Below are 12,704 nucleotides of genomic sequence, written 5' to 3' on the forward strand. Positions count from 1 at the left end.
TTGTTACACAGTTATTTTTCATTCACTAGTATGGAACTTTGTATATTTGTGCAAAATAAGTTTAATTTTATACATTGGTATAGAATTCAAATTTAAGATTATTCACACACAGAATTCTGCCTAAAAATGTGACAGCTTTGATGTAGGCAGAGTCAATGGCCAAACTCTGCCAAGACAGGGTAAGCACATACTCAATAGTTCCTGCCTCACTAATATGTCTGTTGTACATATTGGGCCAGAAGGCTAAAGATGATGTTCCAACGTTATAGAGAGTTTGATGTGACTGTCCAGGCAGGAAATTTTCCCTGTTGTTTTCTCATTTTGCAAGCTGCTAACCTGCATTTCCTGTCTACTCAGATAATTAATTTATTCCTTAAATCTCTGACGCAGTTGAAGACCAGATAGTCTAGGTTTACAATTAAGCTTAGTTGTTTAGGGATTAAGATGTTTTAAGTTGATAAAGATGGGATATGATAGATGTTGATTTACATTCAGAATTTTAGATGCACCGAGATAGGGAAGATGTTCTCTTCAAAATTACCAAATACAAATAGCCAAAGCACTATGAATATAACATTTACATAATTCCTGATTGTTTTGTGGTTCTTCTTGCTGTAGGTAGTTTATTGTATGTATGTGTAATAATATAAATGTAAATGTAAAAAAGAAAAAATAAAGATAATGAGAAAAACAAAATGAACAAAAAACAAGTAAACAAAAAAGAAAAGAAAGAAAGAAAGAGAGAGAGAGACGGTGTCTAGAAGAAAAATATGCCTTTTTAATTTGGTCTCATTTCTAAAAATTGGTTAACAGTTCTGATTACTATTATAAGTAATGAAAGTTGTCCTTCTGTAATATATATATTATATATATATATATATTAAAGTGTTTACTGCTCATGGAAGATTTCAATTTGTAGTAAGATGCCTGCAAGGGCGACAATGTTTCAGAGTAATCATGGTCTTTTCCAAGGTATTTCCCTGCATACTTAATGTATAGTATTTTTTAGTGCAGGGACACAGTTGTGCTATTATCACATTCCAATTTATCTCCTGAGAGAATGCTCTTAGAAATTTATGACTGAATTGGAAATGAAAATAGAATATTTATTTGTGATGACATGTGGAATTCAGTAAAATTCAAGTCCAGAAGAAAAATGGCTCTACACTGCAACCATAAAGTTTTAGAAAAAGACAATTCCCAACAATATGATTTATGTTCAGAACATTCTAGAATTCTGTCTTTTTTCAACAAAGCTTCACAACAATTTGAGGATGGAAGCTCTGGAATGCATATTAGTTTATCAACTTGTCAATGCCCACTTATATGCCACTGTAAATAAAGGAGCTGCTGTACTGCATGACAGGTGAGATGCCAGAGGGCAAGTTACCTAGAAATTGACTTCTGACTAATATGATTATCAGTTGGCATCTGCAGATGATTCAGCACCTCTCACACTACAGGAACACCTGATTGCTTTTCTTACTGAATAATGCCTAGAGACTCTGAGCCCCCCCCCCTTTTTTGGTTTTGTTATTACTGGTCTTGATACCTCTGAAAGTTCCCTTTTCCTTTATGGAAAATAATTTATTAAAAAACATCATTGCAATAAGTTGACTATATGACATCCAGTGTATCATACAACCTTAAGTGAGAAAAAAATAATATTTTAAATTTAAATTTATTTTTTAAAATGTATTCACTTCACATCCCTTGATAATATCCCCTTCCCTCATCTCCTCCTGGTCCTACCTTCCTACCCTCTGTCCCCCATACCCCTCTCCCAGTCCTCAGGAAGGAAGAGACCTCCTCCCCTATCAACTGATCCCAGTCTATCAAGTCTAATTAGAACTGCCTGCATTCTTTTCCTCTGTGACCTAGCAAGTCCACCATGCCAGGCAGAAGTGATCTAAGAGCAGGCAACAGAGTCCATGGCAGGGACAGCCCCTGCTCCCTTTCTTAGGGTACCTACATGGAGACTTAGCTGCCTATTGGTTACATCTGAGCTGGGGGCCTAGATCCTCTCCATGTATGTCCCTTGGTTGCTGCATCAGTCTCCACAGGGCCCCCTGGGGCACAGATTTGTTGGAGCCATTTGTCTTCTTGTGGAGCTCCTGCCCTCTGTGAGTCGTCCTATCCCCCCATTCTTCCATAAGACTCCCTGCACTCTGCCCAAGGTTTCACTGTCACTCTCAACATCAGCTTTGATCCCTTGCTGAGTGGGTTTTTCAGTGGATGTCTATGTTAGGCTCTGTACTATGCCCTCACTTCAACCATTTCCAGTCTATTCTAGCTCCTGAGGATATACTCAAAAGATGCTGCACCATATAACAAGGACAATTGTTCAACTATGTTCATAATGGTGTTATTCATAATAGCCAGAAACTGCAAAAATCCAAATGCCCTTCAACCAAAGAATGGATAAAGAAACTGTAGTATATCTACGCAATGGAATATTGTTAACCTATTAAAAACAAGGACATCATGAAATTTGTAGGAAAATGAATAGATCTCAAAAAGATCACCCTGAGTGAAGTAAGCCAGACCCAGAAGGACACACATGGTATATACTCACTTATAAGCCGATATTAGCCACATAATACAGGATAACCACACTACAATACACAGACCTAAAGAAGCTAAGTAACAAAGAGGACCTTAGAGTGGACGCTTAATTCTCATTCAGAAAATAATATTTAAATGACTTATATAATACTATCTCAAATGGCTAAGATTAGTATATGCAAAATTAAAGTGATGAGGGCAAGAGACAATAGTTTCGCATGGTTTATAGTTAAGAAATAAAAATGTTCAGAAATTAATATTTTTCCTTTTGTCATCTTTCTAGGTTTTCAATTGTACTTAAATATTAAAATCTATTATGATTATAAGGAGAAAAAACCCTACCATCTATATTAGTCAATTGCAATCACTATTCCATACTACTACCTTTTAATTTCATGAGTTGCTTAAATATTGAAACTTCCTAGCTTTGGTGCATGAAAGTACATGTGTTTAATACAAGCACTACACGGTGAGTTTCAGGAGAGCCAGGGATACATGTTGACATCCTATCACAAAATAAAATTTACAATTCCCAGATCTTTACCCTTATTAAACTAATTATAAGATGACTTCATTATTTTCTGTCTTAGAGATGTCACAATAATTTCTTCAGCCTTCTTTAGTTTTGAAAGTAATTCTGACACAACTTGAAATACTTCTATAATGTAAAATCCATTTTATAAATAGGTAGCAAATGACAAGTACTAGAAATAATAAAGATAATATTTCTCCAATGTTATCATTATATGTATTGACTTATCACATTAATGCCCAAATAAACAAAAATTAGCAAATGTTAATTATAACTAAAAGATAAAACAACGGAGAAGAGCAATTCCTGTCACCTTTGATATTTCATTGTTGTAGAATGAGATTGGCTACCACAGTCACTTTCAAGGCTGGAAAAGGCAGTAGGAATTATCCTCAGAGCAGCTCTGAAGAACCTGAAGACAATACTGAGAGTCCAGCAGGAGTCACACTATTCCTTGATGTTGTCTTTGGGCAGCATGATTTTGTGCATTATGGGTTTTATTCTCAACATGTTGAGTCAGAACTACTAGAGGTTTGATCCAGAAATCTACAATTACAAATAAATAATTTTGGTTATTTAGCATATTATCATAAGCACATATAAAATTTTGGCAAATATTATAATAATTCAAAAACGTAGAAATGTGGGCTGAAGAGATGTCTCACTGGTTAAGAGCACTGGCTGCTTTTCTAGAAGTCCTGAGTAAAACTCTCCATACCCACATGGAGGCTCACAACCATCCATAACTGTAATCCCACAGGGTCTCATCCTCTTTCCAGGTGTGCAGACATATATGTAGACAAAATATACATATATATAACATAAATAAGTCTAATAAATATAGAAATACTTATTGTTGCATAAGAATTAGTTGCGAGTCTCACATCTACAACCATGAGCAATATGTAAAACTGCTCTAGTGTTTTTATTTATTCTTACCCTAATTGTTGTATTTATGATAAATACTTTAGAAAAGGAATAGAGAGGGCAAAGTCTGTGTCAAGTGAATTAACATAAATTCAACTTAATACCCCATAATTCATCTAACAATTTTTAAATATTTTTGCTTGATTTTGATTTCCAATTGACATATAAAATTATTGTAATTTTTTTTTTGCAAAACATGAGAGAGAGAGGGAGAGAGAGAGAGAGAGAGGGAGAGAGAGAGAGGGAGAGAGAGAGAGAGAGAGATGGAGTTCAGGGAACTCCAAGGAAAAGGATAGAAAGAAAAGAAGGACTAGAGGGGATGGAGAACAATAAAGGAACATGGCCCCCTAAATCAACTGAGTAAGGCATAGATGAGCTTATAAAGACTGAAGAAGCAAGCAGAGGGCCTGCAGGGTCCTTTGCATGGCTTCTGGCATCTTGTTTTTGGGGAATCTGAACCTGTGAACGAGTAGGTTTTTTATTTTTGTAATTCTTCTTGGGCTCTTTTCCTTCTCTATACTTGTTTTATATAACCCTGATTTTGTAGAAAATGGGTTATTAATGTTACTGCTAATCCATAGATCATTATGGCAGTTATTATTTAACTGCTACCATATCAATAAAAGATGCAAACATTCATTAGATTTTTAATATGCCCTAAACTCCAGGGGTTGGCAGAAATACCACTCTAGACTACCTTATAACCTCCCTGGTCCACAACCTATGACATTTGCTTTAATTATTTCCATCTGGGCTAATTCGTGTCCATTATCCTCATAAATACTTGCACATGATTTTCATCTGGGTTGCTTTTTTCCATCGCTAATCCTCAGAGTAAACGTCTCTTGGCCTCAGCCATGTGGTTCTTTATGCTAAACCATGGCAGTCTCTACTTCTTCCTCTCCTCCCTTCTCTTCTGCTAACCTCCATCTCTCTCTCTCTCTCTCTCTCTCTCTCTCTCTCTCTCTCTCTCTCTCTCTCTCTCTCTCTCTCCTTCTTCCTCCTGTTATCTTGTCCTCCAAGGCTGTGAACCTTCTCTCTGCCTACCTCACTTCTGCTCTGCCCAGGTGCACAGGTAACTTTATTCAGCCAATCACAGATTATTTGTCGGGAACAGCATTATTTGCTATATGTGCGTGTCTGATCATAGAACACTAAGGATCTCAGGGGGAAAGCAATTGGTTAAATACAAGTGCCAGACCATGCTGTAACATCCTGATGTGTTAGATTTTGTGTTATCATATTACTATCCCTTAGAAGCCTGTTTGTTTTCTAAAGAGAGAGAGAGAAGGCAAAAAGGAGTGGATCCAGATAGGAGTTGACGTGATTAGGAATTGGGAGTAGAGTGAGGGTAACCTGTAGTCAAGGTATATTGCATGAGAAAATAATCTATTTTCAATAAATGGGGGAAAACAAATAGTACATGATCCCACTTTTATGTAAAACTAAAATGTTGGTCTCATAGAAACAGAGAGAAAGAAATACATACAATTACAGTTGCTAGCAACTGGAATTATAGTAGAAGTGCATAGAATCAAGAGATATTTGTTTTAAAAATATGGAATTTCAGTTAGATGGGAGAAATAAATTTCTGCAATCTATCTTTTTCTTTTTATAACAACGATTTGTACCTTGCAACCTATTAAATATGAGTGTGGTCTCACTGATCCAAGAGGTCTCATTTTTGCCCACTCAAACAATAACAACAATGACAAAAAAGGAGGAGGAGGAATAGGTCTTGAAGTCTTGAATGCAAAACAGAAAATTTTTACTGATGTCATGAGAGTTTTATTTGTAAGGAGAAGTGTATTTGGAATGAAAAGATCATGAGTTCCATAAGCTATGAAATGCCAATCCTGAAATCTTCTCTTAGCTCAAAATGACTGAGTGGAAGATTAGGTTAAAAGATGGGTTTCACATAGCCAATCCATTTAGAGTATAAGTGACCTTAGATAAACTTCTGAATCTTGGAGCTTATCTTTTCAAATATATATAATCAGAATTATTATAGAATCTATTTCACAGAATTATTTTAAAGATTAAATAAAGTTGTGCTTGAGAGGAGCTGAAGCATTATGTGTCTGAACCCTACTTCAGTAAATTATCACTATAGCCCAAATTACTGGAGAACTTTGTTTTATCTTCATAGAATCTGATTATTTAGTAATTTTCACAACTTACCTCTATAATTTATCTGTGATGTATAGCAATGTTTTTGTCTATTACAGTAATATTCATGGATTTGAACATGTGTATGAGTTTGAAAGAGAAAAATATGAAATAAAGTCCATAAAACTATAGATAGAATATTAGCAGTGACTATTGAAACTTGAAACTATTTTCATTACCCTCCTCAGAATTATTGGGCCTAGAAGCCTGAGAACATTTCCAATGTGACTTTTTGAAAACTGTTCATAACATATAGGCTTTAACAATGGATATCATGTCTTGATACTTTAAAAAGGAGAGCAGAAATATACACCATCATGTTCATCACTTCAGTGTAGAAGTCAGCAAATCCCTAGGCCTGCCCATATTTTATATTTTAATGCATTTGTATGCGTTTATTCAAGTTTATTTTAACGCAGTACAAAGTGGTCATGTTTAGTAGCAGTTTTATGCAGGTTAAAATTTCAGGATAATTTAAGACAGGGTGTTTACAAGGAGATGAAATAATTGGATGTTCTTGATGAGGTTAAAACATTGCATCCAACAAACAATCTCCAATAAGACAGGAAGTAAACAAGACAAAATAGTTTGGGGAAGTTCCTGAAACTAACCACATTCAAAAGGCCCTGCCCTCCCCAAGAGTAATTAAACAGTAAAGACTGCTCAGAGTTCTTAAATGAACCAAACTATAAAGAAGCAGAGAACAGCCAAGCAATGTCAAAGTAGCAGAGAACAAACACTGCTTATAAAAAGCTAAAAGCAGCGGAACTGTCTAGAAGTGGCTTAGACAAATGATCAAACTAGAAAAGACATTCTCCAACCTGTTGTGCTGCCTGAAGGCTGTGTAGTGTGCTCCAGGTTCCCAGGTATGCTAGAAGTCATCTGTGTTGGGGTAGGCTTTGGTGATGCAGCAGTAGTTGAGTTTCTTCTGTTTTAGTAAGAATCCCCCCACCCCCAAATTTAATTGGTTTACCAAGTTCGACTTTTGGTGGTATTTATACTTTGATCTGTTGTTAATTATCTTTCTGGGGTGAGTAGAAATCTGCATGTTGTATTTCCTTAGAAATGTCTCTCACATAACAGACAGCCATGGCTATATTTTCTGGTAGTCCTTTTTTTTTTTTCCTGGTCATCAGTTCCTGATGTAGGAACCAAAGGACAAGAGATTGCTGGAAGGAAGCATCAAATTCACAATGTCTGAAAACGAAAATGAACCAAAATATAATGAATACTCTTTTCTGTTATTTTAATTATGACTCCTCCAATTGATTTGTAAGCACTTCACTTTCAATGTTAAAAAATTTGACTTAATTACGTTCAGTGATATCTGTTTTCTTAATAAGTTGTGCCAGATACAAGAAACATTTGTATTGACACATCATAAGAGGAAACTAATTAGGAAGCATATATTAATACATAATAGATATTTTAGGTCACTGAGAACTACATTAGGAAACAATATATACCTCATAAAAGAAAAATTAAAGAGTCCAAATATCTAAATCTGGAGATAGGGAGCATCTTGATAAGTGACATTAGAAAGCATAGGGAATATAGAGTGGTAAGACTGTTAAGGGCTTTCTCAGACTGAACCCCTGGATAATGGTGGAATAATGGGACTTTCTGTACATAAATGACCTAAGTAGATTTTAAAACATTATTTAACATTAGAGAACCAATGGTGGGTTCTGTGCTATGCAAACCAACAATGGGCACATGGGAAGATGAAAACAGTATGGAAAATGGAATGAGAAAAATCAAGGAAAAGTTTTCATTTAGAACTAGTAGTATTTCTGGATAGAGCAAAACTAGTTGGTGATGAAGATAAAGAAATCTAGGACTGTTGTGCCCAAGTCACAAGTCTCCCAAAGACCACCAAAGACCAGCCAGATGTAAGTCACACAGGGTGCTTTACTCAGCAAGCTGTGGAGCAAGGATCGTCAGTTGCCCAGTAACTGGAGGAAAGTGGCAGCCCCAACTCCTTAGAGTACAGGGTTTATAAAGGCAAAAAAAAAAAAAAAAAAAAAAAATGCGAGCAGGGCTTTCCAAGCCTTGGCATTACATAATTTTGTAAGGGGGTTATAGGGAAGTTGGCGTTAATGCTGATAGGGTGGGGGGTTTGGGCCAAACCTCGAGGGGGATTTTTATCTACATTTTATCTATTGTGGCTTTTGTACCTGATTAATTGGCCCTGTATGTAAGGAAGATGTTATCAGGTATACTTTTGTGGGCTTTCTGAGAACTTGGGGAACATGGGGAAAGGGGTGTTCACCACTGGGGCAAGACAGAGGCTTGGTGCAAGATGGTTTTGGGGGAAATGGGAAGTTCACCATTTGTTTAGTCCCCACAGGACTTAAAAAAATTGGTTTATAAAACACGATAGATATATGTGATGCTGTCTGAGATTTACAGGTCTATAGGAACACTGATTTTTATGAAGAATTCCACTATTTGACATAAGGAAATAAAAATTGTTTTGTTACTTTCAATTGGACAGAGCCAATCAGCAGTTGGATATAGTGTGAGAATGTTAAGCATCATAGCCTTTGATAGAATGGGCATCTAAATTTAAGGACTTCTTTAGTATTTATATACCCAGTAGTACCATTGGCATAAGTGAAATAATATTTTGTGGATATATAAAATGAAAACAAAGTACATTTTATGACAATATCTGAGAATTCTGGAGTTTCAGAAAAGGGAATGGTCAGTTGTGCTCAAAATCTGTGATAATGTTGGCCAAAATTTAATATCCAATAGATTTATAAACAAGAATGTTATTTGTTGTCTTAAGACAAACTCATCTTGATATATTGATAAATGTAGAAGAATGTCCATATATGATTCCTAATTAGTTTCTTCTCATAGTATATCATTACAGATACCTCTGAGAAATTAAGGAATGTGGAACACATAAGAGAATGAAGTATAGAAAGTTGAGTAAGTCTAGTTATTAAGGTTAAGTCTATATTTGATGAGTATGAAAATGCAAAAACTAAAAAGTTAGTGGAAACAGAAAATGGCATATGCCTAACTATTGCAAGTGAAGGTTGATACATATTTTCCCAGAGAGAAATTAAATACAGCACTAAAGGGGATCAGGTGTGCTTGAACACTGAAAGGGATGGAAATGATACCTTTAGTAGGTACTAACAATGACCAAATAAACAATGATTCTGTGTTTCCCTAGTTGTCAACATTGGTCTTGGTTGGATCCAGGTACAAGCCTCATCAGAGAATAAAGGTCTAAATAATTATGCACAGTTATTTGAAAACATTGTTGACACCATCTTGTTAATTCCTCCACTATACCATTGTAATTAATGATTACTATCTCGGTTCATCTAAAAGAACTCATTAAAAGGAAACTTGTCTGTTATAGAAATTAAACTCAGTTTAGATGAGTACTGTTAGAAGACTGGAAATTTTCTATATCTTTTTTCAAGATTGGTGCTTAAAATCTGTAGTTCAAGCTATGTCTGTTTCCACATTTTCAAGAAACCAAGTTAAAAAAAAAAAACAAATTAATAGTGAAGATCAGAAAAGGGAAATTTATTGAATGTGGCCACATCGAAAAGAAGACAAAGGGATTTTTGCAAATCCTTCCCCAGAAAGTAGATCTTCTGGAACTCAAAGTAAGAAAAAGTATAGAGTGCCAAGATGTGAATCTAAGATGTCAAAGTCAATGTGTTGTCCTGTCCAGACCTGATTCATCATTATCTGCCATTCAATCTCATTTTCTAAGATAATCTGAAAAGTTGTTAGGTATAAGTTCCCACTCTGGTTGTGGCATTTTCTTCTCCAAAGCATTGGATTCCTAGTGAAATTGTCATATATTTGGGGTCCATGGCTTTGATAATCTGATAATCAAATTGAAATAAGTGTCTCTTTAGAATGCAGGCATTACTATCAGTTCCTTATATATCCAACATACTTTTTATTTCCTTAAGTGTTTGTCTTCTTTGCTTTTTCTTCTTCTTCAGTGAGTAATCTTTACAAAACATTTTGCCTTTCTTCATCTGTTTGTTAAATAACTCTGGATTTCTGATTTGAAATATAATCAATAGATGTTACAATACTCATATTCAAAACCTACAAATAGATAATAACAAGTATGTTCAAAGGTAGCACAGATGCAGTCCTAAGGAAATCCATATTATTTTATCTCATTATTTAACAGAAATTTCTGTAGTACTATGGTGGCCCTTGATCACTACTGGATCAAACAATTTCTTTATATGATGAAGATGTTGTTCCATTCAGAACATGTTCTTCTATGCTGTAAAAAATCATCTGGATAAGAGACCATAAGACACAAGTGATTCATTCAGTTCCAAGAAACAGTCACTTATATTTTTCTTATGTTCAAGATTGCTATATAAGTCATATTTTAGAGGAAAAACATTTATGCATATGTAGTATAGTGAAATGAGGGGAAGACTTGGCTTTTTATTTAAAGTACTTTTAGAGCTTCCAATCTATTTGTAATGACAAGAAATAAATAATCTGAGTCTCATTTCATGAAAATCACTGGAATTACTTCAATTGTCTTTCTTCATTCTTATTATAATTTAAGTAAATTCCTGAAAAATATGACATAGCACAAGAGCTCAATGTATTCACACAAATATACTTTGCTTGATTATTCAAACGCACAATATATACCACTAGATAGCAGTTAATCAATGACAAGTATGAAGGACTAAGACTTTATATAGATTACACTATCTTCATTTGTAAAAGAAAGCTTGTTTTGAAATAAAGACATCTGTTCTCAATAAAGCCACAGTTCCCTCCTTATTTTAGTTACATAAAATAAATTCAAAGTTAGGTCTTTAAGAAACAGCAAGGTAAATTTCTAAATTTCACCAGTACCAAAATACTTCCTAGTTAAAAATATGTTCATTAATATATATGATTCTTAATTTTATTTGTTATACCAACTGAGCCATAATGCTTAGATTGAATATAATTTGTAAGTGTATCTCCAAGTGTATTTTGGAAAGAAAATCAACATTTAGTTTGCTGAGTGCAGTAATACAGACTTCAATATCCAGTGTGGAAAAGCACTGTCCAATAAATCTAGGCCCTGGATAGAACAAAAATCAGAGGAAATGAAGATTTTTCTCATTGCAACCTGACTGTAAGAGATGGTATCATCTTCTCTGTCCCTTAGATTAAGATGTCCACCAATGAGATCCAATGAGACCTTGTTTGAGCAGTAGGTCACCAGTGAATGTTCAGCAACCCAAGGACTGATCTGAGACCCATACAACAACAGCACCAGTAACCCACAGGTGAGAGGGTTCCAAATAGTGTGGAACGTGGTAAAGACTCCGGTATCCATGAGTCCAAAGGCTAGAGACAAGCAACTGGTGGGCAAGCAGCCACCAAGATCCTGGGCATGCACGTGCATCCTGAGGGGCTGGCGGGCAGTGTCTGATTTCCCAGGGTGCAGAAACAGCTTCTGCTCACAAAAACTCTAAGGTCTGTATGGGGTCCTGGCACCAAGCAGATGCCACAGACTAGTGGATCTGTTCACAAACCACCTAGAAAACCCATCCATAACTCCAGCAGGCCAAACAATTACCAGAGTTCCTGGGTATACATACCCACTGGCCAGGCGGCTAGCAGCTTCTGATTTCCCAGGACACCAAAACAGCCTCTGCTCCCTAAAAGTCTAGAGTCTGTGGGTCCTAGCACCGAGCAGGCATCACAGACTAGAACGCAAGTGGATCTGCCCACAGACTGCCAAGAAAACTCCGGGTGTCCAAGTATCCAACAACCACAAGCCCCACACAGAGACATCACAATGAGAAGAGGTCAGCTTAAGAACACAAGTAACAACCCCTAGGTCAATTGGATACCACCAGAAATCAGCAGTCCCACCACCACCACAAGCCCTGGAGATACTATCACAGCCAAGGTACAAGAAAAGGATTTCAAATCTGAGGTTATGAAAATGATAGAAGCCTTAAAGAAGGAAAATAAATTCCTCAAACTAGAACTGTAATACACAAAGAAAGAAATGCACAAATCACTTGAAGAAACTACTATCAAACGGGAGAAATAAATGAATAAAATGTTTCATGACATAATAAAGGAGATCCAAGCTAGGAAGAAAATACAATCCGAGATAATCCAGGAAATGGAAACCCAAGAGAAGGGAACAGCATCTACAGAGTTCAAGAGATGGAACAAAAAATAACAGAGGTAGAAGATATGACTGAAGACATGGATATAGCAGTCAAAGAAAATATTAAACCTAAAAAGCTCTTGACACAGAATATCCAAGAAATTTGGGACATTGTGAAAAGACCAAACCTAAGAATCATAAGGATAGAAGAAAAAGAAGACTCTCAACTGCAAGGCCCAGAAAATATTTTCAAAAAAAATCATGGAAGAAAACTTCCCCAACTTAAAGAAAGAAATGCTCATAACTATACAAGAAGCCTACAGAACTCCAAATAGACTGGACCAGAAAGGAAAATACTCCCTCCACATAACAGTC

The sequence above is a fragment of the Acomys russatus genome, chromosome X (genome assembly GCF_903995435.1).
Source record: "Acomys russatus chromosome X, mAcoRus1.1, whole genome shotgun sequence".
Taxonomy (NCBI): Eukaryota; Metazoa; Chordata; class Mammalia; order Rodentia; family Muridae; genus Acomys; species Acomys russatus.